Below are 14,306 nucleotides of genomic sequence, written 5' to 3'. Positions count from 1 at the left end.
CTTACCCACTACCTCTCCCAGTGACAGCCCTGCTGAAGTGATGTCTGCCTGCATCAACACACTGGTTGTTACTTCAAATAATCCCCCACTGCCACCTCCACATATACACAATGCTCTAGGGTACTCGTAAACTCAAAACGCAAGAAACTGGAACATTTAACAGAGTGGTAGAAAAGAAGCTATTCCCCTATGCTTGGCAAGGAGCAGGAAACACAAAACACAACAAGCTTAAGACCTCTCAGCAGGGACAACAGTGAAAGAGCTCACCAATGTTGTCGAGAAAGTAAATTTCAATCCCCTTGAATCTCAAGAATGATGTCCAATGATGAGGGTGAGTGTGCCGATATTTTAAGAGAAACATCCTCATATGCATTCTCATGTCCTGGATCTCCATAGTCTGTTAGTTTGTGATCGATTTAAATACTTGCAAATTATTTAACTGGAATAATGCATATATTCCAGAGGGAGGAAAATAATCCCATTCATTCATTCATTCATTCATTTCCTTTTCTGGTTATAGAAAAATTAAACCACTTAATGCCCGCCCAGACCAGCTCGTGGCATTGTATCTAATCCCTTTCTGGCCAGGATAGCAGCACCTGTCCCTTACCTTGGAGAGGTATAAATCTGAAGCATGAGTGAGCTACCATTCCAATAACATCAGATCCTTTAAAAGCTCAACACTCAAGAAAGATGTGGAAAAGTTTATGTTTGAGGACAATACACAGCACAGGCATCCTACAGTAAATTTTATTAGGTTTTTAAAGAGAATTATAGATGATAATGGATCTGTGGAATAATGGATAGTCCCAGAGGAACCACAAAGCTGTGATGCACATGAAGGGCTCCAGTAATGCTATAAACAGTGAAGTGTAGGCCCAGCAGTTTATGAATAGCCAATGTACTCAAAGAAATTCAGTTTCATATTAAAGTTGATATAATCTACTGGTATTTAATTCTCAGTAATGATTTTTATTGATTTCCATATTTTAGTAATGCAAGCAAATAAATGCCTTAGAACCTCAGATGCTACTATAAAAAGTATTTTTATTCTTATAACAGGGTTATTGTGATAGCTTTTCATTCATTCCCTCATTCATTTATTCATTCGACAAATCTTAGTGTCTCATCTCATGATTGATATTGTGGGGACATAAATAATGATAATCATTTAATCATCTGTAGTTTTACAATTTAAGTGGCACTTTGCCAGATGCTATTCCATTCCATAGCCCTAAAATAGGTATTTTTTCATCACTTCATGGATGGAGAAACAAAAAGCTTATACAGTCAACTATCTTCCCAAAGGTCACACAGTCTTAAGGAATTGGCAGAGTTATAAGTTAATCCCAATTCTTCTGCCTCCAGAACCACCAAACTATGTCATATGATTTGCTCCCTGCCTTCTGAAATATTATCATCCTCAAGAGGTCTCATACATAAATAATCACAATACAAGGTAAGAAGTTGTCTATATCATAAAATCAAGAATCAGTATTTTCTCAGGCTTGTGGCAAACTCATAAATCACATTTACTGGAGAATTACCCCTTCTCTATGCCTCTCCTCAAACCAAAAGCTAACTACCTTTTCAACTTTCATCTTAAGTTTTATCTCTCGATTAACAGCCATTTTCCACAATGGAGCACAGCTTTTAATGAGTTCACAAAACTTATTGCCTATATTACAACAAAGAAAGAACAGTGAAGCCTCGCTGAGGTCTAGATACTCGGCCGTGCATGACTCACTTCCCCATGAGAAAATTCACTACTGCACTCCCACTTGGCAGCATTCAAGATTTGGATTGCACCTCAGCAGTGTTAAAAATGCCTTTTGAATTGTACCTTTGTGGGCTTTTGTGAGTGATCAAAACTCAAATGATAAGTCCATGAGTGGTTAGGTTCTATAGTGGACAGAAAGCACTAAGGAAGTTGAGAGAAAAGAGAAATCCCAGCTGATGGAGAGTAACTGAGCTGGCCTCATGCAGTGGAAAGCCATAGGGGTGAGTCGGCCCTTGGTGGGACTGCAGACAGGATTTTAAGAGGAGGAAATGCCATGAGCTAAGGTGCCAACACAGGGACAAGTTGGGGCTGTTGAGGATTCACTAAACAGTCATGGGAGAGTAAAGTAGAAGATGAAAGAAAGAGCTGTATTATATACTGTATGAGCTGGTAATAAAGTTACTGAAAGTTTAAGACCAGAGTGATGACATTTTCTTTAGAAATGTACTCAGAGAAGTACATTTGGCAGAAATGCAAAATGGATTTAAACACCTACCTGAGAGCCTTCCCAACCTTCCCCTTTCTTCCTAACAAATATAGGGACTAAAAATAACAGATATTCACTTACCTGGTTACATGTGCACCAGGGCAGAAGAAAGTAGCCCAGTCCTGGCTAATAAGATGTATAGAGAAGTCTTCCAAGAGTTATCTGGGAAAGCTTTTCTCCCTTGATAAGACACGTGGGGAGGAATTCTCCCCATCTCTTCCAGTATAGGATGTATATGAGGTAAAATAAAAACTCATGGACTGGGACGCCTGGGTGGCTCAGTGGTTGAGTGTCAAGAAGGGCATAGCATTTCCTTTAAGAGAACCAAACTTGAAAAACATTAATTAGGGGCAGCTGGGTGGTTCAGTGGTTGAGCGTCTGCTTTCCACGCGGGGTGTGACCCTGGGATCCTGGGGTCAAGTCCCCGCATCAGGCTCCCTGCAGGGAACCTGCTTCTTCTTTTACCTACGTCTTTGCCTCTATCTGTGTCTCTCATGAATAAATAAATAAATAAATCTTTTTAAAAAAATCTCATGGACTGATTGGTAACACTATATAAATTCTCTCATAGTAAAACTAGGAATCCTCAACCCATAACAAATGAGTTTCATTTTTTAAACTTGACAAATAAAGTAAGGGTAAATGTATAGATGTTAAGTGGGTGACAACATAGAATATGATCATTACAAAGAAACTTGAAATCTGATTGGCTGTATCATGCCTATCTGAATTTTTTTTTAATCCGAAATTAGAGTACAAGGCCAGGAGTCTACATCAGAAAGCCAGAAAAGAATGAGTCAGGGTTCACCCGGCACTATCTGAGGAGAGGGTTTTGAACCTGGAGGCTGTGGGCAAATCTAGCCAGACTTGAAAGATGTTGACCTCACCCAGCAATTGACATCCTTCAGGCATTGTTGGGGGATGGAGGAAATGGTCTTCTACTATGATATGCCAAATCAGTTTTCCCAAATTCCAACAAATTAAATGTAGAGCATAAGAGAAACAAAGTGAATGAAACTTAGCCCAAACTCTTTGGACTGGTTACTATGGAATGGTGACTTAAATAACAAATAGGGAATAGTGGAAGGGGAGAAAATGAATTGAAAAGTTAAATTTGAAAAAAAAATAAAATAAAATAAAAAAAAAAAGAAAAGAAAAGTTAAATTTGGTTTGAGCCACGTCAAGTTATAGGGGCAAGCAAGGATACAATGTATAGATCTCTGGAAGGTGACTGGAAATGCAGGCCTGAGCTTATGAGAAAATGCTCATTAAAGACAGACCAACTTTACTCGAGGCTATGAAGTCATTCAAATTGCCAAAAGTACAAGACAGAAAGCCGGGGCAGGTGATAATGCCCATATTTGTTAAATATCTACCTTGTGTTGGGCACAATATTATTAATTACACAAGTTATCATGGGACGCCTGGGTGGCTCAGTGGTTGAGCATGTGCCTCTGGCTCAGGGCGTGGTCCCAGGGCCTGGGATAGAGTCCCACGCCAGGCTCCCTGCGGGGAGTCTGCTTCTTCCCCTGCCTACATCTCTGTCTGTCTCTCTCTGTATTTCTCATGAATAAATAAGCAAAAATCTTAAAAAAAAAAAAAAGAATTACATGTTATCAAATTTAACCTCCCAATACCACCATAAAGAAAAAATCACAAAAGCCATTTATAGGAGAGCATATGCAGGTTCAAAGAACTTATACATCATTCCCAAGGTAGAAGGTGTAGCAAAACCAGGCTTCCAATGCCAGTAAAAAAAAAGCAGAAGGCTTTATACCTTGCTCTTTCAAATGTACATGTTAAAACACTTAGTTGTTAAACTGCCAAGATGCTCATTCTTATTTCAATTTATATCATTACAAAATATAAGACCCAAAGCGTAAACACAAACTTTTTATAAATAGTGTAGAAAAAGTATTATTCTCCAAATTTTACATTTGGGGAAACACAGAAGGTCATATAGGTCACTCCGTGAACCCTGAACCTAATAGTAACATTTGATAAATGTTATTGACTCCTTACATATGTGGGGAATGGAAGCTACTGAAAGCCCAGATTTGCAATATAGTTGTAGAGATTATATAAATAAATATATGTGAAAACTAAGAGTACAATACCAAATAGTACAGGATTAACTTTTAAAGTCATACATTCACATTCTTTAAAATAATCATCTTCCCAACAAATCAGTCTTCCTTTTAAATTTTCTCTATAAATAAGTCACCGAAGATCAAAATGTGTAATAATAAACTTCTGTAAGCAAGTATACTCAAATTTGTATTATTTCTCATGTAGTATATTCATAGCAATAGTTGAATATATGGGTAAAATCACAAAGGTTTCATGAAGTATTTGCTTATGCCCACGCCATGTTTACTTACCTAATCATCCTTATTTACTCTTATTCTATCACCACTAGGTCATCGACTCAACATGTCAGGGGATGCACCTGGAGTATACTAGATATCATGCGAGGCTCTGGATATAGGAAAATGAGTACAGCATTCTTCTTACTTCCACCAGGCTCACAATACTACTTGTACTTGTAAGAACACAAGCTAGACAGTTACCAAATTACTCACTAGAAACATACTCCATTAGTTTACAGTAAAACACGCGTTTACACTGAATAAGTTTCAACATGCTAAAAGAAAAAACAAGGAATTTATTTAATCCAAGGATTAAATTTCAGACTTCTGATTGGAACCAATATTAATGAGATGCTAAATGAAATTCTCCCCATTGCAGAAAATTAGAATCTTTTAGTATATTTCCCACCAGACTAAGATAAAAAAAATACATACAAAAATAAAAACCTTGCCATCTTTATATAATATTTTGAATTAGTTCTTAATAAACATAATGGTGTATTTTCAAATTGAAATACATACACTTAACAACTTCTAGGGATCAAACACAAGCATTCAAATGTGTACAAATGTGGAACTAGAAAATCTTAAAAAGAGAAATTAGAAGAATTGAACATATTCTTTAGCTATGATAAAGAAGGAAATCTGCAATTTGCAATCACATGGGTGGACCTTGAGGGCATTATGCTAAGTCAAATAAGTTAGACAAAGACAAATACTATATGATACTATTTACATGTAGAATCCAGAAAAAATCAAACTCATAGAAATAGAGAGTAAAATGGTGGCTATTAGGGCCTGAGGGGTGAGGAAAATGGGGAGAAGTTGTTAAGAGGGTACAAACTTCCAGTTATAAGATGTATAAGTTACAAAAACCCAACGCACTGCATGATTGTAGTTAACAATACTGTATTATATACTTGAAAGTTGCTAAGAGAGTAGATCAGAAATGTTCTTGCCACAAAAAAGAAATGGTAATTACGTGACGTGATGGAGATGTTAGCTCATGTTTCAATATGGTGCCAATCATTTCATAATATATAAGTATATCAAATCAACACGTTGTACACCTTAAACAATGTTATGTGTGAATTAAATCTCAACAAAGCTGAGGAAAAAATAAGAAGAAAATAGTTTATCAAACAAAAAATTTAGAGGCATCAATAATGTCAATGATAACAAAAGAGCAAAAAAAAAAACAAAAGAGCAGATTCTATGAATATAATCATCATACAAATATTAAAAAATGTAGCTAAGCACCTTCAAGTTACTGATAAATACTCTAGAGATATTTCACATCAAATGTGGTCCCCATCTTTATAATCAAAGAAAACCTTGCCTTAAATTCTAATAGAAGTGTCCATGTAGTAACAGGAAAACAGTGTTCCACCATTAACTAATGCTACGCTTGAGAATTGGTTTTAGAATGATTTTTAAGTTTCTTTTGAAGAAGGAAAACCCATGAGGCCTCTAATATATGTGTTTGAAACATTCACACAGTAAAATAACATGATGAATATCCCTTCCTCTTCCCTGTGTTCTCTCCTCTCCTTTTTCATTAGACTGAATGCCTTGAACATCTTTGATATTGGTTGAATCTGTTCAAAATAGGAATAAAGAAATCTGATGGAAATTAATTACACTAAATTGTTAGGAGAGGACAACAGCAGAAAAAAATATGTTCAACGTATGGAAATGAATTACTTAAGGTGGAGTGCAAGGAAACGGTGGGAAACATCTCTGTCCAGACACGTTCAGGGTACCCCCTAAATAATACCCACATATGGAATCACCTTTTATGCCAATAAACAAGAACTACCCTCCTCCAAAAACATAAAAGGTTGAAAAATGAATAGCTGTTTCTATCCCATCACATTCAGAGAGAACCAGACAGAAAAATTGAATCAAAATGATTATGACTGCCATAGTTCTTAGAATTCCTAGAATAATCCCAATAATAAATATTCTTCCCATTGTTGTAAAAAAAAAAAAAGTAATAATGCCAAAGAAACGTCAGTATGTTGGCCAGTTTCCCAGACTACTTTTTATACCTTGAAGAGACAAAAAAAAAAAAAATTTATCTGTATCTTAGGTATTCCACTTGGGGCTTTAAAAAAAATTCTCACCATATGTGAGCCCTACAGTAGAAATTACAGTTCAGAAAATCGTGAAAGATTCAGCCAATCACACTGTGATCTTCCATTTTATTCATATTGGTCATACAGCCTGATCATGGACCAGTAGTCCCAAAATTTCACTTGAAGAGCACTATAAAAAAATGTGAATCTCAGATCCTGACTAGGTCTGTCTTGAATTATTATGGTGAATTATGGTGAATATATTTTAAATTAGTAAAGCTCAACACTGAATGAAGAATCATAAACCAAGGACCTAAGCAAAAAAGTCTTGTACAGCCAGAATACATCCAGTAGAGTATCGTGACACTTGAGACTTGTGCCCATTTTAACCTTCAGTGATGGCCTAATAGAAAGGATAAATAGACAAATTGATAACTGGAAAACATTATAAGAAATTTGAAAGAATTTGTTCCTGAAACAAAAGAGAGAGAGGTGGTGGAGGAAGTTCAGGAAACAAATAAACAAAACCAGATTTCTCTCCAGAGAAAATTAAGATCAGCCCATCAGCAGGAAAATGATTGTGCACTGAAGGTAATCCAAAGAGATGGAAAGGTAGAAAGCAATGCACTAAGTGGTGGAATAGATGAACTTCATATAGTAACAAATCCTATACCAAATTATTTCCCTTCTACCACTCATTCGACTATTTACTGCTTAAAGAATGCTCAGTATCATTTCAAGTTGTATTTCTCACCTCTCGTTTATTCTACACTTTTAAAGGTGGATAGAAAAGAGGGATAGGAGAAAAAGAGTATCAGAAATAAAATTTCATTAGATTCTCACCTTATAAAAGTCAAGTGAAAAGACAAGTGTAAGTTATATATCTATTATGCAACGTAACCACTAGGAAAGTAAAATGTTCAATCAGTTATTTCATCTGTATAGTAGGAAATTCAGGTAAAAAGTATGAATTTCCTCCACAACACATGGATGCAGGAAACAACTGTGTGTGCATGTGTGTGTGTGTGTGTGTGTGTGTGTGTATGAGAGAGAAAGAGAGAGAGAGAATGTGTGCATGTACACAAGTGAGTGCAAGCACACACAAATTAATCTGGCTCTGCCTATACCTGCTAAAGTGGAAGGAAAGTTCAAACTGAATCATGTTTTAGGAACACTCTGTAGGGTTATATAAGAGTATAGTCCAGAAATTTTGAGAAAAGGCCATCAGTCTTCAATACATTATATTGACCAGGCCCATATCAGTTATTCCAAGGCAATTTCCAAAGCTTGGCCACAGAGGCCTTCCTCCATGACCCTCAAGACTGCAGAACCTAAACATCCACTTATGACTGCCTGAGAGGGCCTCTCTCCTCACAGAACACTGCATGGCAGGATGGTCTGGGTTTGTAGTCTCACACATCACCCACATATGACCCTTCTCTCTATTCTATGGAAGACCCTACTAGGACCTAGAAAATCTGCTATTCTCCTTTTAAACTCAGCTCAAAACATCACCTTCTAACCCTCTCTTCTCTAGGGCTTAATGGATGTAAAAAAAAACAAAAGAAAACTGAGTAAGAGAAAGCCAGTAAGGATATCTAAGATCTTTAGAAATACTATGCTAGATTCTTCTTTCAGGAGTGGAGAAAGGAATACATTTTTTTTTGTCTTGGAAAACTGCAATAGGATAAATTAAAAAACAAGGGGGGAATGCTCAAGAGTCTATCTATGTATTAGCTTGAAACACAAAATTGCCATTGTCTTAGTTCAAGATGTCTAAATATCAGCAAGTTCATGTGATTCGGCCTAATATTTTTATCTTAATAACTTAGAGTATTTGCTTGACTAGTTTTCATTAAGTGAATTTTTTTAAGCGGACTCCATGTCCAGAGCAGAGCCCAACACAGGGCTTAAACTCATGACCCTGAGATCAAGACCTGAGCTGAGATCAAGAGTAAGATAGATGCTTTACTGACTGAGGCACCCAAGCCTCCCTAAATAAACTTTTTTAAATTAATACGTTATTTGAAGGTCAAACTCTGCCTAAACATAAAAACATGCAAGTGACTTACCAATCTTTCCCCAGAAGCCATTATTATCGAGGACAATTCTTCTAGACATTTCAGGATAATACTGCCTAGTGTGTTGATCTTACCAGTATATAATAGGCAACTCAGGCTGTCAGCTTATGTTGTTACATTGGTCCAGCAGATGAAGAAAATGGATGGATGGATAGAAGGAAAGAAGAAAGAAAAAGAAAAGAAAAGAAAAGAAAAGAAAAGAAAAAGAAAGCCCAAGCATCTGAATAAAGTTCAGTTTTAATTTTTCTCCCAAATCATCTGAACCTCAGGAAGTGATTTTTAAAATATTTTCTAAATGAAAAGGGTTTAGTACATTTCCACTCTCTGTGATAACATCAGAGTAATTAATGCCATGACAACAAGAAAAAGGCTGAAAGGAATAAATAAAAAGAGAAGTTAATTTTTCTATTTGTTGCTGATACAAGATGCTTCAGTTTCTCTTGAAAATTAAATTATTTTCAATAATCTTTTAAATCTTCTATTTGCTTCACAAAGAAAACCTCAATTCAGTTCCAATCATCTCAAACAACTGATAATTTCCCACCCAGTTAACAGTTTTAAGCTCTCTGGAGCAGAGAGCAGGAGTGTCCTTTCTGTTCAGCAAAGGAATGAAGAATCAGAGGAAGGAGCCCCTGAACACTCAGGCTGGGCAGCCCTTTTCCTGGTGGTCTGCAAATGGGCAGATTGGTATTTATTCAGATTCAAACTGAATTCATTCCAGAACTCTTTCACCAGAATACCAACTAGACCCTGACAGATATTTTAGCATTCTTTTACCAAAGGCTTGCAGGGTGTCCCAAAGCAGCAAAGGATCCAAATCTTTGAGGTCATGAACGTCTACTTATGTAGACTTTTCACAGTACCAGAGGAGGCAAGGTCCCTCTATCTCAGCCTCTGGAGGAGATTCCAAGAGGACACTCTCCCTCCCTTTCTCTCACCTTCTCCCAAGCGTCTTCAGGTCCTTTCAGCTGTCTTCTCTTCAGCCCCTCTCAAAAAAGGACAAACCACTCTTCCGCCACTGAGTCCTGGGTCTGGTCCATCTTCTGCTTTGCAAACTCTGCTGTCTCAGGCTTCATTAGGAATTCAGAGAGGTCTGTCTCTGTTTAAGCTTCCTCCAAGTCCATGGTCTATGCAAAAGGTGGGTAGTTCAAGGTCAGTGAGGACACTTTTCACCAGTAATGTTGCAATTCACTTTCCTGCCAAATACTTTAAGGTTTACACCCCTAATCACAGAAAGGTTCATCTTCTTCCAAAGACTTGAGCAAGGCCCTATCTAATCTTCATGAGAAATGTGTACATCAACTATTAACATGACTTTGGCCCCTATTCCTTGTGAAATAGTACCTCTAACCCTGCGATATTAAAAGCTCACGGCTTTCCTGGCCTGGTTTTTATTACAAAGGGTCCCTATATTAATTGAAAATGCTTCTGCCCGAGTCATTCAAGATGAATCTTGCAGGTTTAAAGAGTTCACTCTGATACTCTAGTTTCTCTCATGACAACAGATGCGGCATTTATCTGATGCAGATCTAGCTGACCTCTGGAAATCAAGCCCAACTAAATTCCATTTAGGAAAAAGCCCTTTTTACAAAACCAGGGGCTAGTTTATATGACCCAGGCAATGTCTTCCATATCTATATCCCCTGCTGCTGTAACTAAGATACCATACTTATTCATAGTCATTCTGAGTATCCAAAGAAAAGCACATTTATTGATCCAAAAGATCATTAATCTTGATCAAGATCAACAAGCTTTTTTCTATGACAGTTCAGATAGTAAATACAGTCCCTAACACAACTACTCAACTCCACCATTTATAGCTTTAAAGCAGCCATAGATAATACACAAATGAATAGGTGTAGCTGTGTTCCAATAAAATTTTATTTACAAAATAGTCAGTGGGTCAGATTTAGCCTACATGCAATAATTTGACAAGCTCTTTTCTAGATTATTATTCCAATTATAGATTTTAATTTTTACAAGATTTATTTATTTATTGGGAGGAGGGAGAGAGAGTACAAGTGGGGAGGAGGGAAGAGAGAGAGAGAGAGAGACTCTTTAAGCAGACTCCCTGCTGAGGGTGGAGCTAATGTGGGACTTGATCCCAGGACCCTGAGATCATGACCTGAGCCAAAATCAAGAGCTGGCTGCTCAACCAACTGAGCCACCCAGGGACCTCCAAATTATAGATTTTAAAAGAAACTTTAGGTTTACACTGATTCAGGTGATTATCAAAAATATACGAACATATCACAAACCATCTCTCCCTTGCTGTCCTGCTTACCGCTCCCTTGCAGTGTATTCAATAAAATTATTTAAAAAAAAAAAGTATATGAAGGGATCTATGAGGATAGATCTATTTACACACAAGATATAAATTTGAAAATAGGGATCCCTGGGTGGCGCAGCGGTTTGGCGCCTGCCTTTGGCCCAGGGCGCGATCCTGGAGACCCGGGATCGAATCCCACGTCAGGCTCCCTGCATGGAGCCTGCTTCTCCCTCTGCCTGTGTCTCTGTCTCTCTCTCTCTCTCTGTGTGTGTGACTATCATAAATAAATAAAAATTTAAAAAAAGGAAACTTAATAAATAAATAAAATAAATAAAAATAGCCACAGAATTTTAAAATTCAAGACATCAAGAAAACCAAGGATATGTAGTTAATGTACCTTATTTTACAGATGATAAAAATGTGTGACAGGTTTTAGTAAAGAACTAGGTCCACTGACTCCCAATTTAAAATTATCATAATCTTGGGGCACCTGGGTGACTCAGTGGTTGAGCATCTGCCTTTGGCTCAGGTCATGAATCCAAGATCCTGGATCAAGTCCCACATCAGGCTCCCTGCAGGGAGCCTGCTTCTCCCTCTGCCTGTGTCTCTGCCTCTGTGTGTGTGTGTGTGTGTGTGTGTGTGTGTGTGTATGTCTCATGAATAAACAAAATCTTAAAAAAAATTATCACAATCTAAGAAATTTATCACAAAACCGAAAGCAAAACATAATAAGCACATAAGTAACTCTAGGGATATAAACACTATCAGTTATATCATAAAGGTAGTATCTACAGAGTTAGATGGCATTCCAGCCACTGCTCCAATTCCTTAGTAATTTTAAGTCTCCATACTAACACACACACACACACACACACACACACACACACATCATATACAACATTATTGTGGGTTTCCAAAATCCAGCCCATGCCAACATAGGCATAAAAATTCAACTGCAATATACCTTGACACTGACCAGCAAGAGTTATTTCCACCGTTAAAAATAATAATAATAAAGCACACCAAGAAGCCATAAATAATAATACTTAGAATTAGGTCAGTGGAAACTTAAATACAATATAAAATATTAACAGTGGTAGGTCTTTTAATAATGTATATTTTGCTTTTTGTAATTCTCTTTTGTATTTTTCTAATATTTTTCCAATTTGCATGCACTAGTTTTATAACCTGAAAAAAGATCCTCAAACGAACTGACACAGAACATGTTATGCAATACAAAATAACTCCTTGAAAGAATGATTTATCATATGCAACTCTGTATCACTAGATCCTAGCAAAATCTATATATTAGACATTCAATAGATGTATATGTGGCAGGTAGCTTGAGAACATTCTCAGTTAAACAGGTAACATTAGCGAAGGTATTTAAATACTAAAAATTCTAACAAAGTCATTCTCATCTTTATTTGTAATATCCATTATTAGCATGCAGAACTATTTGGTTTTATTACAATCTAAAGTTATGCTTCACAGCTGTGTTTTTGTAGCTGTGAAAATTTAGTCCTCCGATTACATCTTAGCTGTTTACATTTTAGCTGTGAAATAGGATTTTGTTTTTAGCTAGCTAGCAAAAGAACTTTTGTAACATCAGTTTCAAAAATTGTCAAATCAGAAATAACAACTTTAAATATATCAAAATGTACCTTGCTTTCTCTCATGTGATAATAACTGCCATGTAATAATTAGTGAAGTTGAACACTTAAATTACTTTATCATTTTTTTCCCCATGGAAGTGTCTGTTATGTTCTGAATAAAGAAAATACCCAATCTAAGGAAAATGTCATGGGGTCACTGCTGCATCTTCATTGATAAAGTACACAGAAAATTATCTGTTCTGACACAAAGTTCATATATAGGAACATAAAGAAATATTTTGCTAAAAAACAAACTCATGTGTAGTTTAATGTGGGCACCAAAATCAATGGGCAAATCAAGATTTAACTTGCTTAAGAGAGCTATTTAGAGAGTCTAGGATAGTGATACTCAGAGAGGTCCCTGGACCATCATGTTTGGATGGGAGCTGTTTAGAAATGTTGAATCTTGGGCTTACACCAGAGCTCTTGATTCACAATCTGCATTTTAATACCTTAGAGCATTCTTGTTCACATGGAATTTGAGAAGCGCTAGTCCATTGCTATTTTCAGCAAAAATTTTGGACATAATATGCAAATTATAGAATCGTAGACAATAATGACACTTGTTGGTCACAAATATTCCAGAATACTTGTATTCAGATTGTACCATTCTTACTGTAGTCACTTTTGGAAGCTAGATATTTACTTCCCTGACCCTCCATCCATGACACTATACTCAGAAAGTTCCTTATGGACTTGTTAAGACGTACAAAATCAGTGGTATTACCTTACAGTTTCACCTCCTTTCATACCAAAAGCAGCTTTTCACGCTGATTTTATTCACAAAACTAAGCCAAATAACGCTGGACTCTTTCCGAAATCAAATCCATTTTCAAACATAAATATTTGTGCTCTTTGGGAATGATTTTTTAAAAATTGGGCTACAGGCTCTGAAAACCTGAGGGTGGAATCAAAAAACTGTTGAGATGATGGTGGCAAACTACAATAATGTACAGCAAGTGACTCCTTTAAAAAGAACAACTATCACTTATGTGTACCATTAAGTACATTTTTGTTATTTCAACTGGAAACCCCACTAAAGATTTAACTACTTAAAAGGGCAACCTGGTGAAGATCTTGTTGTAGCTCCTTTAGCAAGAAGATACCATGAAGTCTTCCAATTTGTCCTTGGAAGAAGGAATTTTTATAAAGGAAGGGAAGTGTTTCTAGACTATGGAGGTAAATATACATTTGTGTCTTTGTGGTCTGGATCTTTCTATTAACAAACAAGCTTCGTTGTCAGAAAAAGAAGAGGAATTGATCCTTTGTTTGGGGTAAGGGAAAGGGAAGACTGCTAGACCCCTGTGGATGAATCTCCAGGGGTTGACTGTGGACAGTGGATACCACCTAGCATGTCCTTGGATAGTACACAAACCCAAAGGATGGTCACTGAGATGCATGTCCTGTGGAAATGCTCATCAGAGAAGCATCCTGACCTGGAAATCTATGGTAGCACCATGTGGTACCCGGAAGCAATGCCACAATGGCCCCAACAAGAGTTCTCCTGGGCCCAGAGCAGCCATGGGCCTTTTCTGTGGGACCTCCGTAAACTCATAGGATTCTTAAATATTTCTGAATAAGGGAAGG

The 14,306-nt window shown here is 36.9% G+C and overlaps 1 long non-coding RNA gene across 2 annotated transcripts in view; it reads right to left on the bottom strand.

Annotated features, from left to right (window-relative positions):
* Nucleotides 1-14,306, bottom strand: part of LOC140613991 (uncharacterized) — a 293,774-nt gene that overhangs the window by 271,196 nt on the left and 8,272 nt on the right. For both annotated transcript variants that reach the window (XR_012014906.1, XR_012014907.1), the window contains exon 3: nucleotides 9,734-9,922. This is a non-coding gene — a long non-coding RNA (uncharacterized lncRNA). The remainder of the gene's footprint in view (nucleotides 1-9,733; nucleotides 9,923-14,306) is intronic.

This window comes from Canis lupus, chromosome 2 (assembly GCF_048164855.1).
Source record: "Canis lupus baileyi chromosome 2, mCanLup2.hap1, whole genome shotgun sequence".
Taxonomy (NCBI): domain Eukaryota; kingdom Metazoa; phylum Chordata; class Mammalia; order Carnivora; family Canidae; genus Canis; species Canis lupus.
Note: the sequence above shows the minus strand (reverse complement) of the source record. Positions and strands in the feature narration are given on the sequence as shown.